The sequence below is a fragment of the Pteropus vampyrus genome, unplaced genomic scaffold, assembly GCF_000151845.1.
Source record: "Pteropus vampyrus isolate Shadow unplaced genomic scaffold, Pvam_2.0 Scaffold26, whole genome shotgun sequence".
In the NCBI taxonomy this organism is placed as follows: Eukaryota; Metazoa; Chordata; class Mammalia; order Chiroptera; family Pteropodidae; genus Pteropus; species Pteropus vampyrus.
Window position 1 is genome coordinate 2,121,832 of NW_011888807.1, and position 7,085 is coordinate 2,128,916.

A 7,085-nucleotide genomic window follows, 5' to 3' on the forward strand; every position below is an offset into this window, starting at 1 on the left:
TAGTCAATAAATATTTACCATACACTTATGTGTCTACCTACCTGTCAGGAGCTCAGCTGGGCTGGGAGAGCTGTGTTTCCAGGTGCAAGAGTAGTCAATTAAAACAACAAGCCAAAATGAAAATTAATGATTAAGACTTTATCACTGTGATAGTACTGTTGTGATGGTGGTGGTGGTTATTATTATAGAGGACCAAGAACTTATCTCTGATTCTCTGCTTGGAATCATGTATGGTATTATTTTCAACAATCAAGCTCCAGAGCAGTTTCTCTGCTTTCTTCTTCTTCTTCTTCTTCTTCTTCTTTTTTTTTTTTAAAGAATAGTTTTGCCATCTTCTGTAAATGGAGTCTGGTCCTATAGAACTGGCAACAACTGACACATTTGTATTCCCACTCTGTTTACCATTAGTGTTATTTTAACATTTTTGGTGTTTTACTTTTTTTCCATCTTGGACTTTTTGACAGTTTGTCTCTTATGTGCTCCCTTTTCATAGCCATGTTAATATTAATTACATTAACAACCTCTGTTTTGTTTCATTAATTGATTCATTCATTGATTCACTTAGTCACTAGATATTTTATGAACTTTACTATTTGATACTATGCTAAGGATTGGAGATACAAATATGAAACTGAGTGAGATACAGGGCCCTTGAATAGTGAATTCTTCCTAGAGGCAAGTGAAAATAAAATATTAAATCAAAACAGAGTAATAAACTAAAAATGATTCACTGATTGTAATAATTACTATGACAAAAACAAGCAAGGTGGTTAAGATTGAAAGTAGTAGAATGTAGAAATTCTGAGACTGAAATTTCCTTTCTTTATCTCAAATAGACTATTTAGAAATGTGATATTTTATGCGTGCCAGCTCAGAAATTAGGCCAGCTATAACCTGCTAATGTTAACAATACAATGAAAAGGAATGCATTAATTCTAAATCCTAACAGGCACATGAGGGTCCTAATTGTTATATTGAAGGTACTTTAGAGCACAGCTTCCATTACTTTCCAATTGTTTCCAGGAATACTAAAAGATAATGAAGCAAATCCAAATGTCTTTATTTTCTAAAATGTTTCGAAAAGTTTACACTATTTTCATAGAGGGGACCCGAGTTTTAGAAAAGAAATTCACATCTTTCAAGGCTTAAAGCCATATTCTCATCCAGTCATCTGGCAAAATGATTTAGGCAGCTACAGACTAGTCACATTCATACGACCTTGAACATCATGGTTTCTTTAATAAGAGATTTTTTTTTTCTTTTTCCTCAACCTAATTCAGTGTCCTGAAATGAATGACTGGGTATATGTTAATATATGACCCTCCTGCTAATGAACATTCAGATCCCTCAAGGCCTGGGACCAATTTGACAGTTGTCTCAGTGTTATACTCCAAGACTTCATTAGCTGATATAATAATTTCCAAAGACTTAAATGCCATCATTGGCAATTTTTCTGCCAAAGCATCATTCATTGGTATTCTGAATTGGGAAGATTGCTTCCCTAAGGACAATTTCTCAATGGATAGTTGGCCATATTATATGAAAATAATCATTCAAGGTCATTTTAAAACCAAAATGTATACTGCTCACATCAGCTGATTTGATGACAAGAGAAAATTTAAGTGGCTTCTGTATCAGGTACACTGTATTTTTGTTAATCACCATTTCTTTGTTAATCTCTATTCTGGTAATTTATTAAAATGTAAATTATTTAATATTTACAACAATAGAAACTAACAAGAAAAAATTTATATACTTACAGCAGTCATTAAATTAATAAAAGATTATGCAACATTTTAAGTTGCTCTATTTAAATACATATATTGCAAAATAAAATATATAAATAAAATAACAAATAACTATATATTAAAATATAATATACATATACATTTTACAAAAAACTAAAATCCTATCCAACAACCTATTATTTCTCCCTCTTGAGAAACATGTACTATCCTGAGCTTGGAAAATCTTATGTCCATGAATGTTTTCAGTTTTTATTTTTACTATATGTGTAAACATGTATGTGCGCAAAACATATTTACATTTTTTATAGTGCTTTACACTTGTAATAAAAAATTTAAAAAGAATCTGTGTGTTTAAAATGAACCTAAATGCTATCCTACTGGGCATATTTTATAATTAATTTGTTTAACTCAATATTATGCTGCCTTTTTTTTTCCATGTTGACATGTGGGGCTCTAGTACATTCATTCTAATTTTTGTAAAGTATTGCATTATTTGAATAACTCAATTGATTTTCCATTCCACAAATGAACTGTTAGATATTAGTGTCTGTTTCTTTGTTTCTTTCCTACATATTTTTACCATTACTATCAATGTGGCGTGAACATATCTGCACCTGTATCTTTGTATATTGTGTGGCAATACCTTTAGAGAAGACTCATAGAAATAAAATTGTTGAGCATTAAGGTATTCATGTCTTTAGCTATTATAGGTATGATAAAATTACTTTGCATAAGAATGATCCACTAAAATGCATAAACCTTTTATTGTCTTTCATTCTTATCCCTATTTTGCACTATATGATGTTTCTGTTTTATTTTCATTTTCCCTTACTAGTATTGAGATTGAGCTTCTGTTTTTCCCAACAATATTCTTCCATGTTTTCTTATTATAATATATAGTTCGAATTTCTTTGGAATTTTAATGTTTTTACTTATAAGTATTCTTACCCATAAAAATGCTTATAATTGTTACATAGTTTCAATGGACAACCTAATGTCTTTTTGTTTTCTTGGCCTTCTATTGATAGTTCCAAGATGCTACTATTGCTCTTGACAACAGTTCTATGTCATTTAAAGTAAGTAGAAAAAGAAAAAAATGGGCAACATGTATATTTGTCAACAGTAATATCAAAGAAGCTTATCTGGGAACTACATCTTGTGACTGACACATATTTTATTGGCCACTTTTTCTTCATTTGTGCCAAATGATGTTAAAGCAGAAGAGGTATGGATATTATGGCTCTTGTCACACAGAAGGAACAGGTGTCTGTCATAACAACAATATCATCAACAACAACAGTAAATATGTACAGATGCACACATACATAATATACATACTTAAGCACTAAATGATAATTCTCTCTAGTTCTCTTGTACTTTGAGTTATAAAAAATATTAATGTCTAAGACATCATTTTGATTCCTGTTTTAATGGAGTAGCTTTGTATAATATGTGTGTGTGTGTGTGTGTGTGTGTGTGTGCGTGTATATATATATACACGCACACACACACACATATATATAATATGTACATTTATATAAAATATATTTTAAATATAAAATATTATGTCCATGTTTGAACTCTGTATCTCAATTCTTTTCTGCTGTATAGAAGTTTGGTCATAAACATAATGAAAAAGAAAGAATGTATATGCATCTTTACTTTTGGTCATTTCTTTACATTTGTTACATGTGTCCGTATTTAAGTTCTCAAAACCTCTGCTTAACTAGATGCAGGCACAATTTCTATGTGCAAATAAATATAATTTCAATTTTCTGACTCCCTCCCTTACTGCTATTCACACCTTATTATACTCACCTTCTCAATACACACACACACACACACACACCCCACAACACACCACACCACACCAATTACACCACACTACTCTGGAGGAATGTTAACAGAAAAATCCTTCTTCAGTGTACTTGACCTCTACTCAGCCTCAAATTGGTGTTAGGCCTCTTCTCTTGCTATGTTGGGTTTGATAATCTGAAAGGGATTTATTGATGAGGCTTAATAAGTCATAAGAGAGAAGTTTCTTTTTGTCCATACTCCTGAAACTCCTACAATTTTGGCTTTCAAATTTAAAGTATAAAAGAATCTCTTGGAGAACTACATGAAAATACACATTCTAGAGTCTCAATACTATGTTTCCTTCCACAGAAATTTTGAATTAGTTTTTTTAATTAAATTTATTGGGGTGAATGGTTAATAAAATTGTATACGTTTCAAGTGTACAATTCAATAATACCTCATCTGTATATTACATTGTGTGTTCATCACCCAAAGTTAAATTTCCTTCCATCACCATATATTTGACCTCCTTTATCCTTATCTACCTCTCTCGCTCCCTCATTTTCCTCTGATAATCACTAAACTGTTGTCTGTGTCTATGAGTCTCCGTTTCTTTTCTTGTTTGTTGCTTTCAGTTTTATATCTCACATGAGTGAAATCATCTGTTTCTCACCTTTTATGTCTGACTTATTTTGCTTAACAAGATAATCTCAAGAACCACCCATGTTGTTGCAAATAGCAGTATTTCAACTTTTCTTATATCTGAGTAGTAGTCTATTGTATGCATGTACCACATCTTTATCCAATCATATATCAAAGGACACTTCACTTATTTCCATGTTTTGGCCACCGTGAATAAGACCATAGTAAACATTGGGGTGCATATATCTTTATGGATAAATGTTTTCAAATTTTGAAAGTAGATACCCAGAAGAAGGCTTGCTGGATCATATGGTAATTCTATTCTTAAAGTTTTGAAGAATCTACACATTGTTTCCCATAGTGGTTGTACCAGTGTAAATTTCCACCAGCAGTGTATGAGGATTTCTTTATTCCCCACAACCTCTCCAACAACATGTTGTTACTCATCTTAATGATGATAATCATTCTAACAGGTACAAGTTGGTATCTCATTGTAGTTTTGATTTGCATTTCCCTAATAGCTAGGGAAGTTGAGCATCTTTTCATGTATGTGTTGGTCATTTGTATGTCTTCTTGGAAGAGGTATCTGTTCAAGTCCTCTGCCCATTTTTTAACTGAATTTTTTTTTTATTGTTGGGTTGTATGAGTTCTTTATATATTTTGGATATTAGCCCCTTGTCAAATGCATTATTTGCAAATATCTTCCCTCATTCAGATGGTTGCCTCTTTGTCTTGTTAACGGCTTCTTTTGCTGTGCAGAAGCTTTTTAGTTTGATATAGCCCCATGTATTTACTTTTGTTTTACTTCCCTTGCCTTTGAAGTCAAATTCATAAAATCCTCTCTAAATCTGAGGTCCATGAGTTTAGTACTTATTTTTCTTCTATGCAATTTATTGTTTCAGATCTTTTATTTAGATTTTTGACCCATTTTAAATTAATTTTGGTGTATGGTAACAGATAGCAGTCTAATTTCATTCTTTTGCATGTGGCTTTCCAGTTTTCCCAGCACCATTTATCGAAGAGACTTTTCTTTCTCTATTGTATGTTTTTTGGCTCTTTTGTTGAAATTATACAGAATTTATTTCTGGAATCTCAATTCTGTTCCATTGGTTTGTGTATCTGTTTGTCTGCCAATACCATAGTATTGGCAGATTTTGAATTAGTTTGACTTAGCCTCTAAGGTGGGGAGGGGAGGCTTGTCTTGTAGACAGCACTGGGCTTGCCTTATGATCTACATCAATAGAAGACAAAAGAAGGTGAAGATAACACAACTTCAGATAAAAGTAATTTCTAAAGATCCAAACGAAGAATTTGCCTAAAACAAATTTATAAGGTAATTGCCAATACTTTCTGCACACTCAAAGCTCCACCACTGATAATATGATGCAGTTCTATTTTTAGAGCCAATTTTATTTTACCTCCTCATTGAAGGTGGAGTTAGTTCTAAGGTCGTATCAGGAAGGCTGGCTAGAGGTAGAGAATAGATCTGAACTTACTTTAAAGGATAATTATATGCTTATATACTTAAGACTTTCAGCTTAGATATAACTTGATAATGTTAGAAAACCTTTTGTAAGTAGGTGAAATGAGAAAGTAGACTATAAAATTGTCTAAATACTTATCAAAAGAAACATAAAATAATGAAAAGCAGAGAAAAAAATTACAACATATTAGTTAATTCTGGAACAATAAAATCCAACTTATTTTACATATTAGAAGTTTACATAAAAATAATATATTTAAATGACAAGATTACAAGTACTTTAAGCAAGTTTTTCAAATTCTAGGATTAACAAATTCATATATTTGGGTTATTGCAATTTAGCTTTTAATTAATATAATCGACAGATTCCTCATGAAAATTTATAATGTATATTATAAGGTCTTCAAAAATAAAATGTGTGACAATTTTTTTAATGAAAAATAAGAATTTAGAAAAATTAATTTTACTAAATATATATTTTAATTTCTGCATTAAATGTGCTTATTAGTTTGAACATATTCTTATTTTTAATAAAATATATTCCAACTTTGATTATTTCTCTTAAAATAAATTGTCATAGGCACATTTAGAAACCTAGAATAATTTTACAAATATTTGTTCTTGAGATGAAGGCTATACACACATGTACACACATACAAGCACACAGCGAAGGTAGTCAAATAATAGCATTTACTTTTTCCAGATCTTGGGAAAAGTTGATATATGTAGGCCTCAAGTGAATCACATGAGAAAGCAAAACAGGCTTTTCTAACATTAAGAAACATGTCAATAACAGCTTATTATTTATTGATCAATAAACTATATTCATTTTAGGCATATTCCATTTTCTATTTAAATTCTTATTACATTATGATGAAATACTATTATTCATATTTTACAGTGAAAAAATCAAGAATTAGAAAGGTTATATATTCAATGTGAATGGGTTAATATGCATTGAGGATGCACATCTGAAAAAGCCATATTTTATTCTTTGTTTTGCCCTAAGAATGTTTTGTCCCTATGATAATTTCATCTTCCCTTAATCATGAAAATTTTCCTCTAGGTCATGGTAAATTATTAAAATTATATAATTTTATGAGTTTTTTAAAGAATTTCCCACAAGTAACTTATCCAAAAATAAACTGTAACATTTACTCAAACCCAATAAGTAATGATAGCAATATTGAAAATCACAAAAAGGCAAGTTGTTTCACAGTAATGATTTATAAAACACTTATTTCCATACTTCTCTAGTCAAGGAAACTTATAGAGATTAAAGATGATTCTTTCTCAGATAAATAGCAATTTTTTCTTCTTAATTATGTAACTACTCATTTGCTTAAAAGTAACTCTAAAGGAAATACTTCAATCCCTTGGGTGTATATGTTCTTGTACTTTCATTTCTTTAGAAG